The following is a 9020-nucleotide window of genomic DNA, read 5'->3' on the forward strand; positions in this document are numbered from 1 at the left end:
TATTAAAAGTCCTAAAAAAACATAGCGTTTTAAGAGTTATGGAAAGCGCTATAGAATTAAGGTATTATAGCGTTTAAGACAAGTTATTTTCAACCTCTTGCAGCTATTTAGCATGGCTACGATACAGATTAATAACTTTTTTACCTTGTTATGTTCATACTCTTGTAGCTTTTTAAAATTATTATTGATATCCTTTTAAATTCATTCAAATAAATGGTAATTTTGGGCAACATCTTACATCCAAATAGGAAAATTCAAATTAAAACATAAAAACGTTGAATATAATAATTGTTATCAGTATCTACAAAATTGACAATAAGATTTTTACAACACAAGTCACACCATTTGTTCACAACTTTAACATTAAAAACAAGTAAAGAATATAGAGAAATAGCTAGAGATATCAAAGTATCCAAAACGTCTAGCCAAATGAAATGATTAAGTAAATAATCCATCTTGACAAAATACTCCAACAAAAAGGTAATCTCCTGTAGCAAAGCAACTATTGACCTATCACAAAATTAATCCAATTAATTAATTAAAACATATAAATTGATTAACTAATGAAGCACAAAAAGAAAAAAACAGATAAACCATACAACTAATGAAGAATACTTTGTATAAGTAAAAGGAACTAGAAAGTGTGGATATTATTTGATGTGTAGCAAGGGACAATACGATTGTAAATCATATTAACAAACAACCTTCAAAGAGAGCCTTGAATAACATCAGATAATTTATACAATAAACTATGAAATCCATTGGCACAACAACATAGAGTCTGACACACTCCAAATCTCCAAATAGTATTGCACGCGATGGCATGAATTTGAAGTCAAAGAGATAACCAAGAATGTGACTTACATCTTCATCAAGCAAGCATGCAAATGCTCCTGCTTGCTTACCGCATTTTACCTGCAAAAGGTTGTGACGTTTTCTGCATATACAACACAAGTAAGAAATCATTGATGTCGGATTGACAACGGGATATCATCTTCAAGCTCCTGAATGGTGATTATTTCTATCTATATCCAAACAAACACCACTACAATCTAACATAAAACCTTAGGCCTCGTTCACTTCGCGGATTCGAGTTTTCAATTCGAGTTGAGATGTGACATTTTATGAGAGCTTTTTACTGTAGCAGAAAAAGTTATATGTGACATTTTCTGAGAGCTTTTTACTGTAGAAACCTAAAACTGAAAACTCGAATCGGTGAAATGAACGAGGCCTTAATTTTATCACACACGCATGAATCACAAGAAACTAAGGTAAACACAGCATGTGGATAACATGTTAATGGATGCATTTTGGTTGGAAGATGGCAGAAATTCACCATAAACACATGGAAACTTACACATCACCAGGAGGTGCAGAGTCAAGCTGTAAGTTCATTACAAGTTCTGACGGTACAAAAATCTCTTCCAAAGGACTGCTTGGTGCCTCATTTTTCGAGTCACTTGATTGGGAATCAGAAAACAACTCCTACAATATGATATACAACGGGTGATTAATTCTAGTGTGCAATTATTTTGCGAGTGGCAAAGCCCACTCAAACTATTTTAGCAAGGAAAAGACGCAAGGAGAACCTGAGTATCATCAATAGGAGCTCAAAATGATTGATTGGATTCCTCACTCACAACCTGTATCCAAATGGAAGTGTCATGCAACCCCTCCAAAAAGCTTGTTGTCTTAAAACTTAAAAATTCAAATTGACATGCCATGAGAATAAAAGCAACACTTTCCTAAAACTGCAAGGTTGGCACGGCATGAGCTCTTGAAACTTCTTTCTTTTTTTTGGTTGAAAGTATGAGCTCTCAGTGTATTTTAGCAGAGAACTCACCATATGAGGAACTTTTACGCTGCTGGGTCTCACTCTATCATTAGATTCATCCGTGTTCAGCACGTTGATGCTACCCTCAGCTTCAGTAGGACGAGAAATAGTCTCCTTACATGTCGCTGCCAAAACTCTATTATCTTCTCTCTCATCTACACGAGTATTTTCTATATTTCGGATTACAGTAACTTCCCAAAACTGCGGCGGCCAGACATCACGCAGAGCGTGTGGGTCTTGTTCCTTCTCTTACCGAAACTTCCCGTTCCCTTACCCTATAGTTTCGATTCAAACAAAAACAGAACAAAAAAAACCCCAAAAATCAACAAAAAAATCACACACGTACAGATCTCAAAACATACGAGAATGGACATGAATGCCGGAACAGAGAAACGAATACGGACTTGAACCATATTCCTAAATCTCACTCAAGTGATAAAACTAGCAGAGGCAGCCGCATAAATGTGCTCCATACTAGAAACACTAGCAGTAAGATTTTTGACCACAGAGAGGGCCAAGTTACTTTGACCAAGTCTCCACAAGGATAAAGCATATATGTGTAGACCTTCTGCATCAAGCAATCCTTAAACATCAAATAAGAGAATATAATAAATCAGAAAGTGAAGGAAACAAGTTCCAAATTTAATATAACATAACTAAGCAATTCTCCTGGATCAATCAAAAAGAGAACGAGTCATGAACTGGAGAATAAAAAAGAAAACAGGTAGCAGCAATAGTATAGGATTAGTATTACTGCCTTGCAGAAACACCAGCAGTAAACTCCCAAAACTTCCAAACTCAAAAGGTTATAAACTCACCTTGGTGTTAAATGTAAAAGAAATTCAAAGATGAAAAAGTTGAGACCAGATATGCATTGTTCTCCTAAGAGAGCGGTAAAGGATATTACATTCTGGCACTACTAGATATTACATTCTGTTATTTAGCTGTAAAGCGAAAGAAGGTACAATTGCAAGTCACACTATACACAAACCTTCTATTTTCAAGTTTTCACATTCCTGTGCGGCATCTAGAAAATTTCCAGCCTGCACCAAATGTATCTTCTTAAGTATGCAAAATAAAGATGAATCTAACACTCACAAATGTAAAACCCATAGTTGGAAAGAAAATACATATATATTTGGGCCGTAAAATTAATCACAAACTTGAAAGACAAAATTTTACCTTACTAAGAGATCTGGCCAAATTAATTGATTGTGATTTGAGATTTTGAAACACTGAAGGAAGAGTCAGCGACTCTGCATCGAGCTAGCCTATAAGAAGCAGTAGCAGACTATAATCAAATCATGCCTCACAAGCAATCAAATCTACAGAAACTACGGATGGGAAATCAATAACAGAAAAAATTAACAAAAATTTCCTTCAAAATCACAAGTAATCAGATCTACAAATTGGGAGAAAATATGCACAAATGATCAGAAAATCAGAAAAAAGAACCAGCTAAACACCTGAAGGAGGGCCATACCTAGTTAGATTTGGGGGAGGAGGGCCGGATATTCGCCGATCAAGAAAACGCTTGCCACAGTTGGACGATCAGATTAGGCGAGGAGAGGAGATGCAGAAATCAGATCAGGCGAGGTGGTGTTGGAAAATGGGTCTCAGATCAGAAGAACTGAAAAATCGGTGGTCTTAATTTTGTTTTTTTGGAAAATGGGTCTCCAAACGTAATCCTCAGAACGTTTTTTGTTTTTGCCCTATAACTGGAACCAATGGAGCAAAAACTGAAACATAAATCCGCCATTAAAACACAACATCGAATGATAATACTAGTAACCGAGCTTGGCGTAGGAACAGCGCTTCACGTGCCTTCGATCTTCCTTACACAACCCAGTCTTCACAAAATCAAGTATCGATCTTTCTTCCTAAGAATGCACGGGGAAATCTGGAAATTTAGGGGAAAGAGAGGATCGAGTGAGGTTTTCTTCTTCCTTGGCCGGGTAAACGCCTCTTCGACAGTGGAGGGGAAGTGGGAATTTGGGGATTTTTTCTGTTCCTTTGTTCGTCTGTGTGACTTAGCACCACTCTGCCACAAATTAAACAGACCCAAAAAAGCACAATGTGGCACATGAGCGGGAAACGTTCAATTTGAAGGAAAAAATTTTCACTCCCCGCCCAACTTTGCTTCTAATGTTTGTGTTTACATATATTTAGGCACCATTCACTTCACCGATTCGAGTTTTTAATTTGAGTTGAGATGTGATGTTGTGTGAAAATTTTTTACTGTAGTAAAAAAGTTAGATGTGACTGTTTCTGAGAGCTTTTTACTGTAACAAAACTCGAATTCTAAACTCGAATTAGAGAAATGAACAAAGGCACCGTTCAGTTCACCGATTCGAATTTAGAATTTGAGTTTTGTTACAGTAAAAACCTCTCAAAAACAGTCACATCTAATTTTTTTACTACAGTAAAAAACTCATATAAAGTCACATCTTAACTCAAATTAAAAACTCGAATCAGCGAACTAAACAGCCTATTAAAAAAACCGTTCAAATTTCATGATATTTTTAGAGATATATATAAATATATATGATAACTATTTTAAAACGCTATTACATATATGCAATATAACGTTTTTTTAAAAATGCTATAATTAACCGTTATAAAAAGGACTATTTTGTTGTAGCGTGGGATAAGTTCTATTTGATAAAAGAAAAGATAATTTTGATATGATTGAGGTATTTAAATTAGGAGATTATGATAGATAATTACATGAAAAAGAACAGCACATTTGGGTTGATAAATCCGAATTAATAGAGGAGGAAAACTAATCACGTGGAGTACAAGAATGACCAAATGAAGCTTGGTTTATCCTTGGGAAATATATATATATATATATATATGAGATAATTGTGAGTAATTTGTCAAGAGAGAATAGTGGAAAAGTATAGGATATTCAAATTGAAGTTGAATTAATTCTTGGAGAATGTTGTGAAGCCTCATTATTAAGGCATTTTTTTTGCAGCTCATTTCTATAGGGGATTGAATAGAAGATCTTCAAAGAAAAAGTTTGTGAGTTTGAGAGGTTTGAGCGTCATTGATTTCGTTCTTTGGGAGAGGGATTAGAAGCTTACAGGAGAAAGCACACTGTTAGCCGATGTGATTTCACAATGCAGTTTGGAGACGAGTGGTGCTCGTTGGACAGTGTCATTAAAGAGATTCGACACGGCAGCGACAACATCAAGGAGGGAGTCTTTAGGTGTATAAGTCCGATTGGTGTTTGTAATCTTGAGACTTAGTGGATTGTTCACTGTTTGAGCATAACCCCGCAGATGTAGGTGTGCACACCGAACTGCGATACTAATTCCTAGTGTTCATTATTTTTTCTACATGTTTACTTTAACGTTTCTGCACATAATCATTATAGTTAATCACCAGTGTTACAGATGCCATCTTCAAGAGCACTGAATGTCATCTTCAACGGAGTGGATGCCGATCAATTTAAGCTCATTTCAAGATGTAAATCAGATAAGGACGCTTGGGAGATATTACAAATGGCTCATGAGGGTACGGTTGCCGTCAGATTATCAAAGCTTCAAATCCTTACTACAAGGTTTGAAAATCTTCGCATGCTTGAAAATGTTACAATTTCTTTTTACAGCTCATTTCCATAAGGGATTGAATAGAAGATCTACAAAGAAAAAGACTGTGAGCTTGAGAGCTTTGAGCGTGATTAATTTCTACCTTCGGGAGAGGGATTAAAAGCTTTCAGGAGAAAGCGCACTGCCAGCCGATGGGATTTTGCAGTGCAGTTTGAAGACAAGTGGTGCTCTCTGGACAATGCCATTAAGGAGATTCGACACAGCGGCGACAACATCAAGGAGGGAGTCTTTAGGTGTATAAGTCTGATTGGTGTTTATAATCTTGAGACTTAGTGGATTGTTCACTGTCAGAGCGTGACCTTGCAGATGTGGGTATGTGCACCGAACTGCGATACTAATGCCTGGTGTTCATTATTTTCTCTGCACGTTTACTTTAACGTTTTTGCACATAATCATTATAGTTAATCACCAATGTTACAGAAATAATATTATTTATAACACCTACGTAAAAAGAGACATTTTAATATCTACAATGGAATTCACTTTTAAACATACAACTTTGTACTATTTAATATGCTTCACTTACTCAAACAGAATATTCCGTCATAGGTTGACGAGTAAGTTACATTAAAATCATATGAGAATAGAATAAAATATTGATAATTTCAGAAAATATAATGAAAATCTAACGATTTAGAACCTTACTTTTCGAGATATTTTTCATCACGTAATTTTTCGGTTTAAACATAGCAAACTATTACCTTTTATCTTCTATTCATAGTGGACCATTTCATGGCTACTTATAGTTCCGAAGGTATTTGCAATACTAAAACTTGTTCAAAAATCGACTCATAATTATCTTGAAGAATTGTGTCCATATTGTGGCTGAGAAACTGCAAGATGAAGCATAGTTGGCTGTTCGGATACAAAATAAACTCTGTTAGGTTATACCATGAGAAAATGGTTTCTAGAAACTCTCTTTTTTTATTTTTGTTTGAACAGAGGACATGTATAATTTTGTGTCGCTTTTCAGCTTCTGATCATATTTGAATAATGTACTTTCCAAGACGTTTAGAAAATTAATTAAAAAAACGTTTTCATATGGCTTTGTCCACACTAAAATCTCTCTGTTTTTTTTTTTTTTTTGTAAGTAAAGCATTTTCAAGCTTCCTTCTAGGATAATCAAGAGAAAATAAATAATGATTGAGATACTCATTCTAATTTCAAGTGTTAATACCATAGTTTAAAATATTAAGTCGGCAACCAACTCAGCGAATAGAAAACAATCAAAGAGAGCCATTTATCAAGGATCGACATTATTCGTCCAACATCGACACAAGCATGTAAGTTTGCATGTAATGTTTTCTTTATTTAATTATATATTCACATTTCATTTTTAATAATTTTAAAATGCATCTTTGTGTCATAGGGGAGAGATATCATAGAAAACTATCGGCAGACGAACTACCGTGAAGGGCACGGTTAGGCTAGTGAAAAGGCTAAGGCAAAATTTGTAAGTTAGAGAACCATGTCTCATGTTTTTACGTAAGTTTTATCTATAACACTTTATTGATACATATTATCTTTTTTTAATGTATGTCTAGCTTGAGATGGAACGTCGGTATAATCTGGCCACACAGACATCTTCAGAGACAGATGAGGGTTCATACTTTATAGCTTTGACTCAAGAGGAGATAATGGCCGAGGTTCTCGGACAACGTGAGGATACAAGAAGGGAGTTGGCCCAACGCTGTCTCGAAGGAACATACTCCGCATTCTCAACAACCGCAACCGCAGCCTAATTATGAGGAGCATAGTCAGTGGCTTCAGCAGGTGTACACACACCTCAACCAAGCAAACATCCCTGTCCCTCCCCCTCCACGTGCATTTCAACCATCACCACCACCGGCCAACGATGATGATACTAATGGTGCAACAGACTTAGGGGCTCATTAGATGTTATTTATGTTGTTTCTTGTTTTTAGAGACTAGTTATTTTACTCTAGTATAAGACACTTCATTCCATGTTTAGTACTTGATCTGAACTTCTAACATTATCACCTATGACTTATATGGCTTATATTTAGTATTCGCTTTTATTAATTCATGTGATATGTGATTATTTGTTGTTTTTAATCATTATTATATTTATTGTTACAAATTAGATTTTATTAATCATTTGATATCAAAAGTGATTAGTAAAATAGAGATATTAAAAAAAATAAAAATAAATAAAAGATTATTTTTAAAAAATATATATTTTCAAAAAATTATATTTCAAAACAATATATATTATTGTCGCTATAAGAAAATTTAAAAAAAAAAAAAAGTAGAAGCGTTTTAGCGACGAAATTTTTTAATATGTCGTCGCTATTAAATACGTATTTCTGACAAATATTTCAATTAGTGACAATATTTTTAAATATGTCATCGCTATTAAGACATTATTAGCGATGACATTTGAATTAAATCGTCATTGTATAGCGACGACATTTTTCGTCGACTGATCTGGTAATTTATAGTGACGATAGTTTCCTCGCTGTATAGAAGTTTTAGTGACGACAGGATAGTCGTCGCCAAAATCATTTTCAACGATAGATCTATAGCGATGAATATTTGGCAACGACATGTCGTCGCTAAAAAATTTAGAGCGACAACATTGGCACTTTTTGCGGCGCTAAAAAACCACTTTCTTGTAGTGTTTATTTCTTGTGATTGAATGGAGCCAAAATTTTATTTCACTGAGGCCACTAATAAGAACTTTTTTTTTTTTTTATTTCTCACAAAGAACTAAAATGTAAATACAGAGATCAAAGTGATCTTCAAGAAAACGACGTAAAGTTCACGCATAATTAATCATATTCAACGTGTTCAATTAAAACTGCATTAGTTTTTCTTATAGAAATCAATATTGTATTAGTTATTGAAGCTGATAAATCTCTAAAAGCAATCAAAGCTTTTTTTTTTTTTTTTTTTTGAAAAAGTGTAGATTAAGAAACTGGATAATAAAAAGGAATCAAAAAATGTCCAAGATTATTCAGCGAAAATAGCGGTTAGAAGATTAACTAAGAATACCACCAGCTAAAGAATTTAACGAATATATATGATGATTGACGAACAACGTAAGGCATTGAAATGGACCTGTAAATTCTCCTAGACCAACGCTAACGAGCGTAGACATGTAATAGAAACCATATATAGCTGCTCCAATGACACCTAGTTACGGAAAGATGATAAATTTGTGAAAGTTGAAGGCCCAACTGATCATGCAACTATTTCCTATAAATTGTTGACCTGTGATTTGACCTGGTAAAAGAACCCAAAAACAGGATGTTCGTTGAGTGAACAGAGAGGAAACCAAAATTGTGATGCACAAAATCAATTATTCCAGCTAAAAAACATAAAAACCTCGGAATCATTATGCGCTGTCATCACCGAGTTGTTAAACAACTCTAAAAAGAACAAAAAGAAAGAAAGAAAAAAGAAAAAAAAAAAAAAAAAAAAACCTAATCTCCTTGTACCTCTTTAATCGGCTCCATGAAATCAATTAATTTTGCCCTCTTCATTATTATCAATATATACACTCACCAACAAACAAAATCCCTTGTGCACCGCACCCCCATTGTCAC

The sequence above is a fragment of the Morus notabilis genome, unplaced genomic scaffold (genome assembly GCF_000414095.1).
Source record: "Morus notabilis unplaced genomic scaffold, ASM41409v2 Scaffold2021, whole genome shotgun sequence".
Classification (NCBI taxonomy): Eukaryota; Viridiplantae; Streptophyta; class Magnoliopsida; order Rosales; family Moraceae; genus Morus; species Morus notabilis.